The following is a 19,167-nucleotide window of genomic DNA, read 5'->3' on the forward strand; positions in this document are numbered from 1 at the left end:
CCAGGGCGAGACACTAGCTCATGACTGTGTCGCTTCCTTTGTTTTGGGCTCAGTGTTATGAACTGGGTACAGGAACGCCTGCCGTTTACCTCGGGCCTCTCAAAAGCCCAGACAAGCACAGGCAACAAAAGCAAAAACAGACAGATGGTCCAACATTGAGGTTAAACATTTCTGCACGTGAAACAACAGTGTAAAAGAGGAAGGCCTCTTTGCCAGTGGAGACACAGGAAGGCCTCGGTCTCCTGCTGGTCCCTGGGCAATGGACCGTCTTGGTGTAAAACCCGATTGTATGTTCTATTTACTGCGATAGGAGAAAACCGCCTTAGGGCTGGAGGTGAGCTGTGCGTGCTAGTGGCAATGCTGCTCTTTAATGCACGAAAATGTTTGTGGGATGTTTGTATTTGCACATCAAAGCACAGCACCTTTCGTTAAACTTATTGATGACACAGAGATCTCTGTTCGCATGTTTTCCTGCTGACCCTCTCCCCACTGTTACCCTATTGTCCTGCCACATCCCCCTCTCCCCTCTCCGAGATGGTAAAGAGATAATGATCAATAAATACTGAGGCAACTCAGAGACCAGTGCGTCCTCCGTATGCTGAGCGCCCGTCCCCTGGGCCCACTTTTCTTTCTCTATACGTTGTCTCTGTGTCTCTTTCTTTTCTCAATCCCATCCCACCTGACGAGAAACGCCCACAGGTGTGGAGGGGCAGGCCACCCCTTCACATATAATGAAATAGGAATCAGCCCTAAAAAGGAAGGAATGGTGAGACAGGCTACCACACGGACTCACCTGCGGGTAACGAGATAAGCCAGACACAAAAGCGCTGTGTGACCCCACTCCTACGAGGTCTCTGGAGGACTCAAATCCATAGACACAGACAGTAGAATGGTGAGTGCCAGGGGCTGGGGGAGGGGGAATGGGGCGCCCTTGTTCGATGAGGACGGAGTTTCTGTTTCGTAAGATGAAGAAGTTGTAAATATGTGTTATACAACAATGCGTATATGATTAACACTGCTGAATTGTATCTTTAAAAATAGTTTAAAGGGGCCGGGCGCGGTGGCTTACGCCTGTCATCCCAGCACTTTGGGAGGCCGAGGCAGGTGGATCACAAGGTCAGGAGATCCAGACCGTCTTGGCCAACATGGTGAAACCCCGTCTCTACTAAAATACAAGAAAATTAGCCAGGCGTGGTGGCCTACGCCTGTAATCCCAGCTACTCGGGAGGCTGAGGCAGGGGAATCGCTTGAACCCGGGAGGCGGAGGTGGCAGTGAGCTGAGATCGCACCACTGCACTCCAGCCTGGGCAACAGAGCAAGACTCTGTCTAAAAAAAAAAAACAAACAAAAAACAAAAAAGTAGTCGGAAAGGTTAACTTTATATTATCTGGTTTTTACCTCCATTAAACAAAATAAAAGCTGAGTGTGGTAGCTTATCCCTGTAATCCCAGCACTTTGGGAGGCCAAAGCAGGATTACTCGAGCTCAGAAGTTTGAGACCAGCCTGGACAACATGGTGAGACCCCATCTCTTCTTAAAAAAAAAAAAAAAAAAAAAAAAATTATTTAATTAGCTGAGTGTGATGGTGTGCACCTATAATCCCCAGATACTCAGGAGGCTGAGGCAAGAGGATTGCTTGAGCCTAGGAGGTAGAGGCTGTGGTGAGCCCCGATGGCACCACCGCACTCCAGCCTGGGTGACGGAGTGAGACCCTGCCTCAAAAAAAGAAGATTAAATGAAGTAAAATTAAAATAAAAAGGCCAGGCTAATGATTTTTTTTATTAATAAATGTGGGAAGCTTAATTTAACATGATGTCAATAAACGTGATTATGGTTCCAAATTCGGGGTCCCTGGTGAGAGAAAAAGAATAAGATGGGGTCGGCCGCAGTGGCTCACGCCTGTCATCCCAGCACTGTGGGAGGCCAAGGTGGGCGGATCTCCTGACGTTGGGAGTTCGAGGCCAACCTGACCCACATGGAGAAACCCTGTCTCTAAAAATACAAAAAATTAGCTGGGCGTGGTGATGGGAGCCTATAATCCCAGCAACTGGGGAGGCTGAGGCAGGACAATAGCTTGAACCCGGGAGGAGGTGCTTGCAGTGAGCTGAGATCGCACCACTGCACTCCAGCCTGGGCAACAAGAGTGAAATGCCATGTCAAATAATAATAATAATAATAATAATAATAATAATAATAAATAAGGTAAAGTGCCTCAGGGTGAAGAATCTGGATACCGCTTGACTGAGGGCCACGTGGGGCCACTTCAGCTCTAGTTTCTGTGGTTTATGGCCTGTGGTGTCTTCCCTTCCCCGGCAGTTCTCGTGGGTGCTGTACTGAAACATTACAACGAGACGGCGTCCCTGCGAGGCTCCCGAGGGAGGGAGCAGGAAGATCCAGGCGGCATCTTGAAGGTACAGCGTGTTCACAAATCTCCCAGGCCACAAGCAAGGAGCCAGCCGGCTCTGAATTCTCCAGCACAGTCAGGGCGCAAGTCAAAGGGCTTCCGATCAGACCTAAAGAGATCCCGCAGGAAGTCCTGACGTTCACAGCAAGCAGGGCTCTGTGCGGGCCAACACGCCGCCCATGGGTGCTCTGGAAAATCACGTGAAGATGGTGCAACGGGGAGAGTTAGAGAGCCCTAAAAGCAAGTCTCAGGCCAGATTCTGCCACGTGCCTCGTTTGCAAACAAGCCCTAAAGATATCCCCAAAAGATATAGGACGTTATTTGGAAACAGGATACTTGCAGATGTAATCAAGCTGAGATGAGGTCATCCAGGAGTAGGGTAGGCTATAAATCCAATGCGTGGTGTCCTTACCGGAGAAGGGGAAAGACAGAAAACGCACAGAGAGCAGGCCACGTGGAGACAGAGGCAGGGACTGGAGGGAGGCAGCCACACGCCCAGGGACGCCTGGAGCCCCCAAGGAGCTGGGAGAGGCGGGAAGGAGCCTTCCCTAGAGCCTCGAGAGGGAGCACGGCCCTCTGACTTCTGCCCCCAGCACCGTGAGGATAAATATCTTTTAAGCCCTGTTTGCTGGAGCGGCCCCAGAAAATACACACACCCTTAGAGACCAGACTGGCAACATTTAGAGTCTGCATCGGGACCCCCGAAATCCTCAATCAGTGTGTGGTCCGAGGACGGCTGGAGAGCCACGTCTGGACCATCCCTGTGGCCGTGGCCTGAGCGCCCTGCACCTGAGCGCCGGCCTGCCCCGGGTCTGAAGCTTTCCAGCCTGTGCCTGCGGGGGTGGGAGGGGCTGGTGTCTCTCAGACAACCTCCTGATACTGGTGTAAACCAAACATAGAATTCTAAGCCCCTCAGCTGACTGAATGGACCCCCTTTCTGGCCAAGGGGATCCCAAAGGAACCTGAAAAGGTAGCTCAGGCTGTGACAGGAAGAGGGAGTCAGACAGGCCTCGTGATACCATCCTCCCTTTGGAACTCAGGCACAACTGACCAGCATTCGTGTGAAAACAGAGATCGTAACGTGGGCACAACGGACTCGCTGTAGCAATAAGATATCAAATTCCAACCGGACTCTAGTATTATAGAATGAGACCACCACTTCTCCTGTTGTCCTTCCCAGCTTTTCCCTGTCTCCCCTTTTCCCTACTTTATAAGACAGGAGAAGGGGGAGAAAGCAAAAAGTTGGAAAGAAACAGAAGATAGGCCGGGCGCAGTGGCTCAAGCCTGTAATCCCAGCACTTTGGGAGGCCGAGACGGGTGGATCACGAGGTCAGGAGTTCGAGACCATCCTGGCTAACATGGTGAAATTCTGTCTCTACTAAAAATACAAAAAACTAGCCGGGCGAGGTGGCGGGCACCTGTAGTCCCAGCTACTCGAGAGGCTGAGGCAGGAGAATGGCGTAAACCCGGGAGGTGGAGCTTGCAGTGAGCTGAGATCCGGCCACTGCACTCCAGTTTGGGCGACAGAGCGAGACTCCGTGTTAAAAAAAAAAAAAAAAAAAAAAAAGAAACAGAAAATAAATAGTTAGACGACCTTGGCGCCACCATCTGGCCCTGGCGGTTAAAATAATAATAATAATATTAACCCCTGACCAAAACTACTAGTGTTATCTGTAAATTCCCGACATTGTATGAGAAAGCACTGGAAAACTTTCTGTTCTGTTAGCTGATGCATGTATCCCCCGTCACATTTTCAATGCTTGCTTGATTTATCATGACCCTTTTACATGGATCCCTTAAAGTTGTAAGCCTTTAAAACGGCCACGTATTTCTTCTTCAGGGAGCTCGGCTCTTAAGACGCGAGTCTGCCGACGCTCCCGGCCGAATAAAAAAGCTCTTCCTTCTTTAATCCGGTGTCTGAGGAGTTTTGTCTGTGGCTCGTCCGGCTACAGTATAGCATCGCATGACAGACAGCAGGCGTTAAAATACGTCAAAGTCTTTCACCCCGAAACGTATTTCTTTCACGTACTTCAAAATGGCCCTCGAAGCCGTCTGTTGTGGGGGAAGTTTGCTTTCTAAAACTCCTCATCTAAACTCAAGCACTTCTTCATGCTGACGTCAAGTTTTCAGGCAAAGCTTAACTCTTTCAGCCAATTGCCAATTAGGGTGTCTTTAAAATCCACCGATGACTTAGAAGTCTCCACTTTGAGAGACGTCGTCTCGGGGCAGAACCAATATGCACCTTCCCTACACTAGTTTATGCCTCTGCTTATAACTTCTGTCTCCCCAGAACGTATAAAATCAGGCTGGAACCCAGCCAACCCGGGCACGTGTTCTCAGACCCTCCTGAGGCTCCCGAGGTTACTTCTACATTTGTCACGGGCCAGGGTCACTTGTACATTTGGCTCGGAGAAAACCTATTCAAATATTTTACAGTTTGGTTTTTTTTGTCAACAGTGGAGACTCCAATGTCACCATTCATGTTGCTCATTAAGAAGCCACGACTTACACCGTGAAAACCTGTCAGAGGCGTTGGAACAAGAGCGACTCCATCTTGAACGGGCCTGAGGGACTCCATCATGAACGGGGCCTGAGCGACTCCGTGATGAACGGGGCCCGGGGACTCCATCATGAACGGGGCCTGAGCGACTCCATCTTGAACGGGGCCTGAGTGACTCCATGATGAACAGGGCCCGAGCGACTCCATGATGAATGGGGCCTGAGTGACTCCATGATGAACGGGGCCTCAGCGACTCCATGATGAACGGGGCCCGGGCGACTCCATGATGAACGGGGCCTGAGTGACTCCATGATGAACGAGGCCTCAGCGACTCCATGATGAACGGGGCCCGGGCGACTCCATCTTGAACGTGGCCCGGGGACTCCATCTTGAACGGGTCCCGGGCGACTCCATGATGAACGGGGCCCGGGGACTCCATCTTGAACGGGGCCTGAGTGACTCCATCTTGAACGAGGCCTGAGTGACTCCATGATGAACAGGGCCCGGGCGACTCCATCTTGAACGGGGCCCGAGCGACTCCATCTTGAACGGGGCCTGAGTGACTCCATGATGAACGGGGCCTGAGTGACTCCATGATGAACGGCGCCTGAGCGACTCCATCTTGAATGGGGCTTGAGTGACTCCATGTTGACCGGGGCCTGCAGAGGGGACGTGCACGGACTGGGAGCCTCAGGGCCCGGCTCTGCAGCTCTGCAAAGTGCCCAACTGAGTGCCTTTCTGTGCAGCACAGTGTGGTGTAACCCGTGCCTGTATCTCGTTCCAGGATGTTCTCGTCGCCTCCACTGGATCCTCTGCTTTTTGCTTTTTTCTTTCTTTCTTTTTTTTGATCCCCTAGGCTGGAGTGCAGCAGTGTGATCTCAGCTCACTGCAGCCTCCCCCTCCTGGGTTCAAGCAATTCTCCTGCCTCAGTCTCCCGAGTAGCTGGGACGACAGGTGTGCACCACCACGCCTCCATAATTTTGTTTTTTTTTTTAAGTAGAAATGAGGTTTTGCCATGTCGGCCAGGCTGGTCTGGAACTCCTGACCTCAAGTGATCCGCCCTCCTCGGCCTCCCAAAGTGCTGGGATGACACGTGTGAGCCCCCGCGCCTGGCCAGGATCCCCTGCTTTTATGGGCTTCTGCCACGCCCCGTCTCCAGCCCCAGGCGAGCAGTGTCCTGTGCCCTGTGTGTAGCGACTCGTCCGTTCTGGACGTCTCGTGGCAACACAATCGCAGCACAGGTGGCTGTTGGTGTTTGGCGTCTCTCGCTGCCGTGGTGTCTACGAAGCCCCTCTGTGCTGTGGCAGGCCTCCGAGTTTCACACCTGACTATGGATGAAGCCTCTTCTCTGGTGTGGACAACTGCGTTTACTTGGTCCATGACTCCACTGCTGGCCCAGGTACCCTCCCGCGTGCGCCCTCCTGCGTTCGCCCTCCCGTGTGTCCTCCCGCGTGCCCTCCTGTGTGCATCCTCCTGTGTTCACCCTCCTGGGAGTGCCTCCTCCCGTGTGCACCCTCCCATGTGCGTCCTCCCGTGTGGATCCTCCCATGTGCGCCTGCCAAGTGTGCGTTCCCCCCATGTTCACCCTCCCAGGAGTGCGTCCTCCTGTGTGCCTCCTCCCGTGTGCGCCCTCCCGAGTGTGCGAGTGTGCGAGTGTGCGTCCTCCCGTGTTCACCCTCCCATGTGTGTTTCCCGTGCCGTGTGTGTCCTCATGCGTGCCCCGGGTGTGTTGGGGTCGGTGCCGGGGGTCGTGGAGAATGAAAGAACACACAAAAGATAAAGACACACAGAGAACATGGCGGCCGTCCTCAGAGCCTCCGCCTCACTTTATTTATATTTTATAAACTCCACGTCAGTAGAAGGAATGCAGTGCAAAACAAACTTTCTTTTCTCACATGTAACCTTTTACTCAGTTTTTTTGTTTTTATGCTCTTTTTTATCTGCCCGCCTTCTTGGCGCCTACGGGAGTTTATTAAAAGTTTAATTGGAGATACTGTCCTTAAGCCCTATCTATTTTTTAGTATACTGTTTTCAAAGGCCCCTGCACGGATGTTCTGAATTTGTTCATCTGTTCATCTCCTGGGGAGCTCCCGGTTGCTTCTGCAGCTCTGCTTGGATGATGCACCCGGCTGGTGTCCCGGGAACCGCCGCGGAGGTCCTGGAACGTCCCGCGTGGTGCCCACCGCTGAGGAACCTCGTTTGGTCTCCTGGGAGGGCTGCCTCTTCCCAGACTCTCGGCAGCACGGCTCTGCGGCAGGTCAGAGTTCAGCTGTGGAAAACGCTGGAGTTCTGTGCTGGGGCGGGGGATGTTGCAGGCAGGTGTCCTGTGAGCAGAGTGGGGGCCGCCAGGTCTCTGAGCAGCACCTGCTCCCCTGAGTGCCCCTGCCCTGAGCTTCCCGCTGGCCATGCCTGGTCTGGGGACACGAGGGTCCCAGGGTTCTCCCTGCAGACCTCCACCACTTCTCCCCAGAAGCCAGGGCCAGCCAGAGCATTCGAGGCTCCCTTTAGCCAGGGTCTCCTAGGGGCTCTGGGGATGGAATTTTGGCTGACCCTGTCTCAAAAAATAATAATAATAAAAATAAAAGTGAAACCTTGCATGAAGGAAGCTACTGTATCTCACCAACCAGAAGCCATGCATAGGTTTGTGGATCCATAAATGCGCCCTTGGAGGAAGCGTGTAGCTGGCGTGTTCACCCTACACATATGATAATTCCTACACCCGGGGTCAGCTGGGGTCAGCCCAGAGCAGCTACTGCCAGGTGCCCAGTGAGTGGCCCAGGTCCCCAGCCCCACGGCCTATCTGGAGACCAAGGTGGCTCCATCTGACAAGACATTTCCCACAGAAAATACCAAGATACACGAAGGCCAAACACATTTAAGAAATGACACCAGGCCGGGCGCGGTGGCTCAAGCCTGTCATCCCAGCACTTTGGGAGGCCGAGACGGGCGGATCACGAGGTCAGGAGATCGAGACCATCCTGGCGAACACGGTGAAACCCCGTCTCTACTAAAAAATACAAAAAACTAGCCGGGCGAGGAGGCGGGCGCCTGTAGTCCCAGCTACTCGGGAGGCTGAGGCAGGAGAATGGCGTAGACCCGGGAGGTGGAGCTTGCAGTGAGCTGAGATCCGGCCACTGCACTCCAGCCTGGGTGACAGAGCGAGACTCCGTCTCAAAAAAAAAAAAAAAAAAAAAAAAAAAAAAAAAAAATGACACCATCGGGGCATTCGGAACTGGGAGGGAGTACACTTCTGCTGTTTTAAGCTCTCGGTTTGCCGTTATCTGTTACAGCAGCCCGGGGACAAAGGCTGGTCTCCAACTCCTGACCTCGTGGGCCTTGACTGGGCCCATCTCTGAGGACCAGGAGGCGTCTGCACAGCGTCAGTGTCTGCAGCTCGGGCCGCCCAAGCGCCTGGGACCCTCCTTCTGGGTCCCCAATCTCAAAGCCTCTGCGACACCTGCAGCCTAGTATCCCGGCCCGCGGGATAGTCGAAGCAGGCCCTGGAGGAGGGGGTGGGAATTTGGGGAACAAGAGATATGAGAAATGGAGACAAGACAGTGCTCTGATGAAGTCTCTTTTAATGGCGGTAATGCAGTGCCTTATATACACTTGGAGGGAAAGGGGTTGGGCCAAGGCGAAAATGATCTCATAGTGGAGGCGTGGCCAGATAGGTATTGGTTTCTCTGGTCGAACGTCATGTTGCACCTGCGCTGTCAGGTAGTAATTTTCGCGGGCGCGGGAAAAATGGGTGAAGAAGAAGCAGGAAGAGCGCCATCTTTTATGAGGTATTAATACAGGGAAAAAAGGCAAAGATAGGGAGAAGGTGTGGGGTGGAAATGAATATAGCTCAGGTGTTTCCAATCGTCAGCCATCACTCGCCATGGCCGGGGCGTGCAGCTCCGGACAGCCTAGGACCCTCGGTCCCTCCACGCCTCCCTCGGGGCCCTCGACCCCAGGCAGCTCCCCAGGCAGCTCAACCACCAGACCCACACGCCACGGAGCCTCGGTCCCTCCATGCCCTGTGGAGCCTCGTAAAGCCACACACACTTGGGGAGCCTGTGTCTCCCCCACCCTACAGGACCTGGGTCCCATTACCCCCATGCCCCATGGAGCCTCTTCCACTCCTGTCCTACCCGCGGCCCACAGACTCTCTCTTCCACCCCTCACCCCCCACCCCCTTGCCCCACCGAGTCTCTGTTCCCCTCCATGGCCCACTGAGCTTGCATTGCCACACCTCCCATGCGCCACAGATCCTGTGTCCCCCGCCTACACCCCACAGACCCTGTTCCCCTCCATGCCCCCTGGAGCCTGCATTCCAAAGTGCTGGGCTTACAGGCGTGAGCCATCGCCAGGCTACTTTTTGGATTTTCAGTAGAGACGAGGTTTCGCCACGTGGGCCAGGCTGCTCTTGAACTCCTGACCTCAGGTGACCCACCTGTCTCCATCCCCTGAGGCGGGCAGGTGGACAGGAGGGTGGGGAGTCCCGGAGCTGGGATGCAGGAACCACAGGAGGCCCCGGCTGCTCGCTGCTGCCACCATGAGGCCAACGCCAGGTTATTGTATGAATCGAGCTGCTTTCGTCTGCTGTGAGATTTACCACAAGACAAAGCTTTAAAAAATACTTTGGCCGGGCGCGGTGGCTCACGCCTGTCATCCCAGAACTTTGGGAGGCCGAGGCGGGCGGATCACGAGGTCAGGAGATCGAGACCATCCTGGCGAACACGGTGAAACCCCATCTCTACTAAAAATAGAAAAAAACTAGCCGGGCGAGGTGGCGGGCGCCTGTAGTCCCAGCTACTCGGGAGGCTGAGGCCGGAGAATGGCGGGAACCCGGGAGGCGGAGCTTGCAGTGAGCTGAGATCCGGCCACTGCACTCCAGCCTGGGCGACAGAGCGAGACTCCGTCTCAAAAAAAAAAAAAAAAAAAAAATTAGCCGGGTGTGGCGGCAGGTGCCTGTCATCCCAGCTACTCCGGAGGCTGAGGCAGGAGAATCGCTTGAACCCGGGAGGCGGAAGCCGCAGTGAACTGAGATCGCACCACTGCACTCCAGTCCGAGAGACAGAATGAGACTAGGTCTCAAAAAAAAAAAAAAAAAAAAAAAATGAACAATAGGGTCTCGAGCCGCAGCTCATAAAGTCCAGGGATGGGCTTTGGGGTGACACTGTGTGTGGGTTTCCAAGCAGTTTTCTGGGGCACAGAACGTCTTGGGAATCAACAGGGAAAATGGTTCTGGGCAAGCTCCGGCCGTGATGTGGACCTGGGGTTCCGGGGGCCCTGTCTTCTGGGCCGGCCGGGCCCCTTGGCACCTGTGCCCTCTGGCGATGGACGTGCCCCGGCCTTGGCAAGGCGTCTCCGTTCTTCCCACCGCCGGCACGTGGAGCGCGGCCTGTGCCTGGGACGAGGACGCTGGAGGCTTCTGTGGAATCTGAGCCGCTCCCTTCCAAGGCCGGCACCTGCTGTCCTTTGACCTTGGGGTTCCTGCCCGAGCCACGGCTGTGACCTGGTGCCCCTCGGAGCTGGGTTTCCTTTATCCTCCTTGGTCTCCCTGTCACAGCCCCAGGGGCTCCCCTCTCGCCGGCTGCGTAGACAGAGGGATTTCTCACCACCACAGAGCTGCTATTGCAGCCGGCGTGTCCTTATTCCTCACCGGAGGGGAGTTTTCCGGGACAATTTGGTGGGTTAGGGGGTCAGAAAGTGGGCAGGGCTGATCGCCTGGGTCAGAGATGAGGTCACAGGGACTCAAAGCTGAGTCAGTTCCTGGGTGGCGGCCACAGACCAGAGGAGCCGGTTGGTCGTCTGCGTGGTACCAGCTGCCCCGTCCAGCGCGGGGACATATCTCAGCACGACCGTCGGTTTCACAAGACGGATGTCTCCCCAGGAGCAATTCGAGGACGGCCAGAGTCTTGGAGCCTTCAGCGGCCTGAGTCCGAATCCATCGTTTCCAATCCAGCGGCTAATTTGTTAGTCCTGTAAACACAGTCTCGTCCCCGGGCAAGAAGCAGGTTTGCTTTGGGAAAGGGACTATGATCGTCTTTGTTTCCAAGCTAAACGACTATAAAGCAAGTTCCTCCCAAAGACACTGTGGCCGACACCCTGGAGGGAGGAAGGACAGCTGGGAGGTTCGAAGCAAGACGGACTCAGTGAGGTTCAGACCCCTTCACTGTCCGGATGTGCTCACGTACGATTTTGGCGGGCCGGGCGCAGGGGCTCACGCCTGTCATCCCACCACTTCTGGGAGGCTGAGGGGGGTGGATCACAAGGTCAGGAGTTCAAGACCAGCCTAGCCAATGTGGCGAAAGCCCGTCTCTACTAAAAATACCAAAACTAGCCGAGGGTGATGGCAGGTGCCTGTGGTCCGAGCCACCCAGGAGGCTGAGACAGCAGAATGGCTTGAACCCGGGAGGCGGAGGTTGCAGTGAGCCGAGATCGCGCCACCGCACTCCAGCCTGGGGGACAGAACGAGACTCAGTCTCAAAAAAAATTGTTTTTGGCCTGGCGCGGTGGCTCAAGCCTGTAATCCCAGCACTTTGGGAGGCCGAGGCGGGCGGATCACGAGGTCAGGAGATCGAGACCATCCTGGCTAACACGGTGAAACCCCGTCTCTACTAAAAATACAAAATATTAGCCGGGCGTGGTGGCGGCGCCTGTAGTCCCAGCTACTCGGGAGGCTGAGGCAGGAGAATGGCGTGAACCCGGGAGGCGGAGCTTGCAGTGAGCTGAGATCCGGCCACTGCACTCCAGCCCGGGCTACAGAGCAAGACTCCGTCTCAAAAAAAAAAAAAAAAAAAAAAAAATTGTTTTTGCAAAAGCAGTTTCAAGCCCAGGGAGAACAGTCTTTTCCTGTGGGACCTGCCTGGACCGGCTCGCCAGCTCCCTCCCTGCAGGATGCCGGGGGGGGGGGGTCTCTGGGGGTTACCATGCAGGCCCCACCTGTTCCTGGGGGCTGCCTAGAGGGCCCCCACTCAGGGGCAGCCGAGGGCCTCAAAGGGGCAGCCGAGACGCCAGTTCCTGCTGGGGTCCGTTGAGGTTATCCGTAGTTAATTGTTATCTAAAAGGTGATGCAAGCTTGTTTTCAAAACGCAAACAGGCCGGTGAAGTGGCTCACGCCTGTCATCCCAGCACCTGGGGAGGCCGAGGTGTGGGGATGGCTTGAGCCCAGATTTAGAGACCAGCCCGGGCAACACAGCCAGGTCCCGTCTCTCCAACAAATAATCATTATAAATACATAAAAATAAAAACGCCCCAGTAAAGATGTTTATAAAGTAAAAAAAAAAAAAAAAAAAAAGGAAAAGAATCTCTTTTTTTTTTTTTTTTTTTTTTGAGACGGAGTCTCGCTCTGTGGCCCAGGCTGGAGTGCAGTGGCCGAATCTCAGCTCACTGCAAGCTCCGCCTCCCGGGTTCACGCCATTCTCCTGCCTCAGCCTCCCGAGTAGCTGGGACTACAGGCGCCCGCCACCTCACCCGGCTAGTTTTTTGTATTTTTTAGTAGAGACGGGGTTTCACCGTGTTAGCCAGGATGGTCTCGATCTCCTGACCTCGTGATCCGCCCGTCTCGGCCTCCCAAAGTGCTGGGATTACAGGCTTGAGCCACCGCGCCCGGCCAGGAAAAGAATCTCTTTTCTTACCTCCTCTATTCTTCAGAAAAGGGAACCTATTCATACCCAATACTTATTTTTAATCATTCAATTTGCAATTTAATCCCTGAATTTTGCATTCAGTTTGCATATTTAGTTTTAATCGTGCAATGTGAAATTATATAATGTCAACTTACCCGTTTCAAAGTGTGCACTGGAGTGGCGTTTAGCGCAATCACAATTTGGCAGGATTTTTATTTTTATTTTTATTCTTTTTTAGATAGCCTCTCTCTGTAACTCCATCACCCAGGCTGGAGTGCGGTGGTGCGATCTCGGCTCACCACAACCTCCACCTCCTGGATTCAAGCGATTCTGCTGCCTCAGCCTCCGGAGTAGCTGGGACTACAGGCGCCGCCACTACGCCCGGCTGATTTTTGTATTTTTAGTAGAGACAGGGTTTCACCATGTTGGCCAGGCTGGTCTCGAACTCCTGACCTCGTGATCCACCCGCCTCGGCCTCCCAAAGTGCTGGGATGACAGGTGTGAGCCCCCGCGCCTGGCCCTGCAACCTGTTTTATCAGCAGGATCTTTGGGACCTGTATCCGTGTCAACCTCTTATGTGGTCCTATGACTGGGAAGCCCAGGAAAGTAGCCCAAGAAGGAGCGGCTCCGGTTTGAACGCCTCTGACATTAGCAGCTACTGTTTGCACAAGCAAAAAAATAAAAGCAGCAGATTCTTTCATCAGGGTCCCGTTTGAAGTTTCTCTCTGGGTTATTGTAACTTCCTTTTCTTTTTTTTCTTTTCAGACAGTCTGGCTCTGTCACCCAGGCTGGAGTGCAATGGCGCGATCTCGGCTCACGGCAACCTCTGCCTCCCAGGTTCCCGCTATTCTCCTGCCTCAGCCTCCCGAGTACCTTGGACTACAGGTGCACGCTGCCTCGCCCAGTTTTTTTTTTTTTTTTTTTTTGTATTTTAGTACAGACGGGGTTTCACCATGTTGCCCAGGCTGGTCTCCAACTCCTGAACTAGGCTCAGTCCCAAAGTGCTGGGATTGCAGGCGTGAGCCACTGTGCCCAGCCCATTGTAATGGGTTCTATTTTGATTAATAAAGATGTGTTGCAGCCTAGTTATACAAATTTAAAATTCATGGTCCAAAACCACAATTACTTTTGCACCAACCTAATAATTTAAAATTAAAGAGGCCTTTATATTAGAGAACCCATGGATGATAAAATCATAAAGAATATTACAATCTCCATAACCCAGAAACTTGGTAACTTAGACCAACTGGATGAATTAAAAGACACAATCTATTAATACTAAAACACAGGACAAATAGGTAATCTATATATATATATATCTATTAATAAAATGGAATCATTACCTAATAACCTTACAGAAAACTTATACCATAAATCTGACATTCTGTCATGTTATTCTAACTGGTGGGATTCGGGGATTTCCATTTTGATAAGAACATAGGTGAGTCGCACACACTTAATTTTGGTGCTCATTGTTCAGAAAAGCCATGTCCACTATAGCATACTGCAGAGCAATGCGTTATGGAGAATTTAGGCAAGATAATATGATTTTCAGAGTTAAAGAAAGACAACCTGATTTATGTACAGTAATTCCTCATAATATCATAGGGGATACCATATTTAAACTTTGGGGTATCCCCAGATATAATTCTTATTTGAGCCACATGAATTTCAGACACGGAGGCTTCCCAACTTTGGTGGCTTTCTATAAATGTGGAAGTTAATTCACAATCTATTTTGTGGAGGCATAAAATTCAATGAGCACTCATTTAACCTTTTATTTTAAATATTATTTTTGTAAACTTTGCATTTCCAATTAGTTGAAATTGTAAACCGGTTTCAGTTCTTATCCACTTTTTTTTTTTTTTTTTTTTTTTTTTTTTTTTTTTTCCCTGAGACGGAGTCTTGCCCTGTCACCCAGGCTGGAGTGCAGTGGCATTGTCTCGACTCACTGCAACCTTCGCCTCCCAGGTTCAAGCGATTCTCCTGTCTCAGCCTCCCAAGTAGCTGGGATTACAGGTGCCTGCCACCATGCCCGGCTAATTTTTGTATTTGTAGTAGAGATGGGGCTACCCCATGTTAGCCAGGCTGGTCTTAAACCCCTGACCTTGTGATCTGCCCACCTCAGCCTCCCAAAGTGCTTGGATTACAGGCTTGAGGCACCGCACCCGGTCTCTCCACTCTTTTTAGGTGGAAGTGAGTAAGGGTTTCTTGGAATTAGGAGGAACTCCCATGTACCCAATCCATTTGGGTAAATTTCTTCCTTCAGAGTTTTTCACATCAGCATCACCATTGTTAAAGGCCTCCCACATGGTAATAATTGTGCTACAGGGTTTTACAAACATGAAGTCTATGTTTGGCTGAATGAACCTCCTTGCTGTGGCACAAGGGGGCCATAGGTGTTTTCACCAATTATGAAGCGGGTTCACTGTGCAATGGCTACCAACTTTTCTGAGTACAATGAGGCCAAATACATTCATAGATAAATTCCATGAAGTGAATTTATTACTTACAAATAGCAAACAAAAGACAACAGAAGTCTAGGATTCAATATGAACCACTACCACAAGATCAGGAAGGCTACCCAGAGCAGATGGATGCAGTTTTGACTATAAATGCTTCACTCGCACTACAACTGAGGGACCACAGAAAGCAGCCCACATTGGGTTTTCTCCCAGGATGTGGTTTGCTGGACACAAGTGTTAAAGGCCATTCTGTTTCGAGCAGGGCCTATAACAGAGCCTGGGCTGTTCTGACCAATGTCACTTGATTATCAGGATATTGCCTTCCCAGCATATCATACAGTGATCTTGAGAACTACCAGTAAGAAGGGGAAGAAAATGGCCCTGCACCCTTAAAACTGAAGGATCAGGATATTTGCTGTGACAGAGGCACAGACAGTAGCGACAGAGTGTTCTTGTGAGCCATCTACTAGTTCTCTTAACCGGAGCGTGGCAACAGACCGCTTTTCTATTTCCTTTCAATGGAAACTATTTCGGAATATTTTGAATTTCTACATCTATAGAGTTGTGGCACATGATCACTGGCAGTGTAGACTCTCTGCATGGTTAAAGGAAAGAGTTCAGAAGCCCATCAACCCACATTGGAGGAGACCCCACCTAATCCTCCAGAGAGTGTCACTCCATCTTCCTGGGGTTAGCTCCACATGCAGTAAGGCCACTATAACTAAGGCCGTCAAGACTTGCAGTCCGAAGTTGAGACTTTTGACATGCTGATAAGCAGCAGTGATAAGAAAAGCCCACACACTGGCCAGGAATTTTTCAATGAAAGCAGCCGAGACGCTTCTTCATATGCTTCGGTAGGGGCTAATATCAAACCATTTCTTCCCATTTTCTTTACTCAGCAGTGCCTGAACCATGAGGCACCATAGATGTATACCTCATCAGGAGGGTGTATGGTACAGCAGGAAGGGGAGCAGCAGCACAAGAAACAAACAAGGCCACTACTTCTGCTTACATAATAACTATTGTCTTGGAGTGTAAAATAATAATGTTCACATGGCTGCCCTCAGCATACAGAGATGGTGACCAGAGCAGATGCAGGGACTACAGAGATACAGCCTGATTCTTGCTAATTAGGACTTAAGTGTTGGCTTATGTGCTGTGCTTTTGTGTATTCATAAGCCAGGGCCTCAAAACTGCCTGCTCAGCACAGGCCAAAGGTCATGCTGGGGTGCAGTTAAACATTGATGTCTAGGAGATTAGAGTATTTTAGTATGGGAGAAGATGACAACACCTGAAGACCACAAAACACTGTGCAGGCCAAAGGGAACGCCCATCGTCAGCTCACGGTTCTGACCCAGGTGACTGCTGATGTGTTACGGAACAGTCAGCCCACAGCAGGTAGGTCAAGTTGAGCAGGTGTCCTGCATGAGGGCTGATCCATTCCATTCGTGTTGCCAATTGTTTCAATAGCATCTCATGCACCCCACTGGTGAGGAAGGAATTAGCACCCTACGTTTACTGGCACCGTTAAACACATAACATCTATTACTAAACAGATAAACCAGACATCAGTTATTAATTACATAGAGGAGAATGGTGTAAGCTCCCACAGGCTTAAACAGGGATTAACTTGAGCGCAGAGAGTGGTATAGCATTAAAAAAGTGAGGATATTCCTTTTCTTTTCTTTTTTTTTTTTTTTTTTGACACAGAATCTCGCTCTGTCACCCTTGGTGGAGTACAGTGGTATGATCTTGGCGCACTGCAAGCTCCGTAAATTGTATGTATTTAGGAATTAATACCAACTCCTTATTAGCAAAAAATATCTTTACATCAAGAGTAGTTTTTCATTTAATAAATAGGTGGAATGTGTATAACAGACAAGGGATAATCAAAATTTGCCAAATGAGGCTAGTAAGATAATCCCAAGAATTCACAACCATTATTCACTGGTCCATTAATCACAGGACAATACATACAAATGAAACTCACCTGGCCGGGCGCAGTGGCTCATACCTGTAATCCCAGCACTTTGGGAGGCCGAGGCGGGCAAATCATGAGGTCAGGAGTTCAAGACCAGCCTAGCCAACATGGTGAAACCCTGCCTCTACTAAAAATACAAAGAATTAGCTGGATGTAGTGGCGGGCACGTGTAGTCCCAGCTACTGGGGAGGCTGAGGCAGGAGAATCGCTTAAACCCAGGGGGCGGAGGTTGCGGTGAGCCAAGATCCCACCACTGCACTCCAGCCTGGGCAACAGAGTGAGACTCCATCTCAAAAAGAAATAATAATGAAATAAAAAAATTAAACTTACCTACATTATTAGAAAAACATCCAAATTCAACCATGAATCCAGCACATTATCAAATGAATAGACAAAAATTCTACCAACAAACTGAAGAAAATATTATCTATGAAATTCTAGTACTACTGCTTAAAGAGCATTTACAGAACTCTCACCTCAAGGTTTCCCTGCAAAACAAGGTGAAATGCATACTAGAGACTCTTTATGAATGGGCCACTGATAAAAACAATATACTTGTAACTTGTGTAACATTTCCTAGACTTTTTTCAAGCACTGCACGATAATTAATTTTCATCAGGCTTTCCAAATTAGAAAAGCTTCACTTATACAACTTCTTTCCAGTGGGAGTTTTCACACAACTTTTCAAGTAAATGTTAAAACTGAAAATATTCTTGCAGTTTCTAAACTGTTAGAGTTTTAATCCTGTGTACGTTCTTGTATTTACAAGGTCCAGCCAGCTACAGTGTGCATTTTCATATGTCCTTGAGTGGGTATGAGAGAAATGAAACACTCAAACATTCTGGACATTCATAGGGTTTTTCTCAGGAATGAGCTGATGTCTTCAAATGGAACTAATACAACCGAAGGCCTTACCACAAATTTAAATTCAAAAGCCTTTTCTCCACTCTGAGCCCTCCCACATCTTCAGGAAAATCTGAAGGCTTGACCACATTTCCTACATTCTTAAGGTTTCTCTGCAGTGTGAGCTCTTTCATGTTATGAGGGAATGGGAAAGAGTAAATGTTTTACCACATTCCTTATATTCAAGGGGCTTTATTTTTGAGGTGGAGTCTCACTCTGTCGCCAGGCTGGAGTGCAGTGGCACAATCTCGGCTCCCTGCAACCTCCGCCTCCTGGGTTCAAGTGATTGTCCTGCCTCAGCCTCCTGAGTAGCTGGGATTGCAAGCATATGCTACCACACCCAGCTATTTTTGTATTTTTAGTAGAGACGAGGTTTCACCATGTTGGCCAGGATGGTCTCCATCTCCTGACCTCGTGATCCGCATGCACAGGGGTTCCCCCAACCCCCCGTGGCCTTTTATGTCCTTGAAAAAGAACTAAGACAACTGAAATGTGCCACCATGCCCAGTTAATTATTTTCTTTGTTTTTGTTTTGAGACGGAGTCTGCCTCTGTCGCCCAAGCTGGAGCACAGTGCTGCGATCTCGGCTCACTGCAAGCTCCGCCTCCTGAGTTCACACCATTCTCCTGCCTCAGCCTCCCAAGTAGCTGGCGTGAGCCACCGGGCCCGGCATTATTTTATTTTTTGTAGAGACAGGGTTTCACCACGATGCCCAGGTGGTTTCACATTGTTTTAATCCAGGCTGGTTATGAACTCCTGGGCTCCCAAAGTGATGGGATTATAGGCTGAGTCACTACACCCAACCTCTATATCATGACTTCTTTAGTGGCGAGTATCATAAGTGGAACAAGTGTAGGCTTTACCGCATGTCTTACATTCATAGGGTTTTTCTCCAGTATGAATTCTTTCGTGGAGGTGAAGGGAACTGAGGTGACGGAAGGCTTGGTCACATTGTTTACATTCATAGGGTTTCTCTCCAGTATGAGTACTTCTATGGTTACAAAGGGAACTCAAACGACTAAAGGCTTTGCCACATTGTTTACATTCATAGGGTCTCCCTCCAGTATGAATGCTTCCATGGTCATGAAGGGAAGTGGAACAGCTGAAGGCTCTATCACATTTGGTACATCTTTCTCCAGTATTGAGTCCTTTCATGCATCTTAAAAGAACAAAATCTGTTTTCCCACATTCCTTACATTCGTAGGGTTTCTCTCCAGTGTGAGTTTGTCCATGTATTAGACAAGAACCGGAAACAGTGAATGCTTTACCACATTGTTTACATTTATAGGATTTTTCTCC

At 50.5% G+C, this 19,167-nt stretch overlaps 3 long non-coding RNA genes across 3 annotated transcripts; 2 read left to right on the plus strand and 1 right to left on the minus strand.

Moving 5' to 3' along the window:
• Positions 1–898: 898 nt before the first annotated feature.
• Positions 899–7,498, plus strand: LOC141409481 (uncharacterized). Its single transcript, XR_012430413.1, has 3 exons — positions 899–2,410; positions 4,861–6,302; positions 6,941–7,498. It is a non-coding gene; the product is annotated as an uncharacterized lncRNA (long non-coding RNA).
• On the minus strand, positions 6,690–9,829 carry LOC141409483 (uncharacterized). The gene is made up of 2 exons (XR_012430415.1): positions 8,812–9,829; positions 6,690–8,367 (listed from the first exon to the last, which is right to left on the minus strand). It is a non-coding gene; the product is annotated as an uncharacterized lncRNA (long non-coding RNA).
• Positions 9,830–10,735: 906 nt separating this feature from the next.
• LOC141409488 (uncharacterized) lies at positions 10,736–13,219 on the plus strand. The gene is made up of 2 exons (XR_012430426.1): positions 10,736–10,905; positions 12,758–13,219. It is a non-coding gene; the product is annotated as an uncharacterized lncRNA (long non-coding RNA).
• Positions 13,220–19,167: the final 5,948 nt, after the last annotated feature.

The sequence above is a fragment of the Macaca fascicularis genome, chromosome Y (assembly GCF_037993035.2).
Source record: "Macaca fascicularis isolate 582-1 chromosome Y, T2T-MFA8v1.1".
In the NCBI taxonomy this organism is placed as follows: Eukaryota; Metazoa; Chordata; class Mammalia; order Primates; family Cercopithecidae; genus Macaca; species Macaca fascicularis.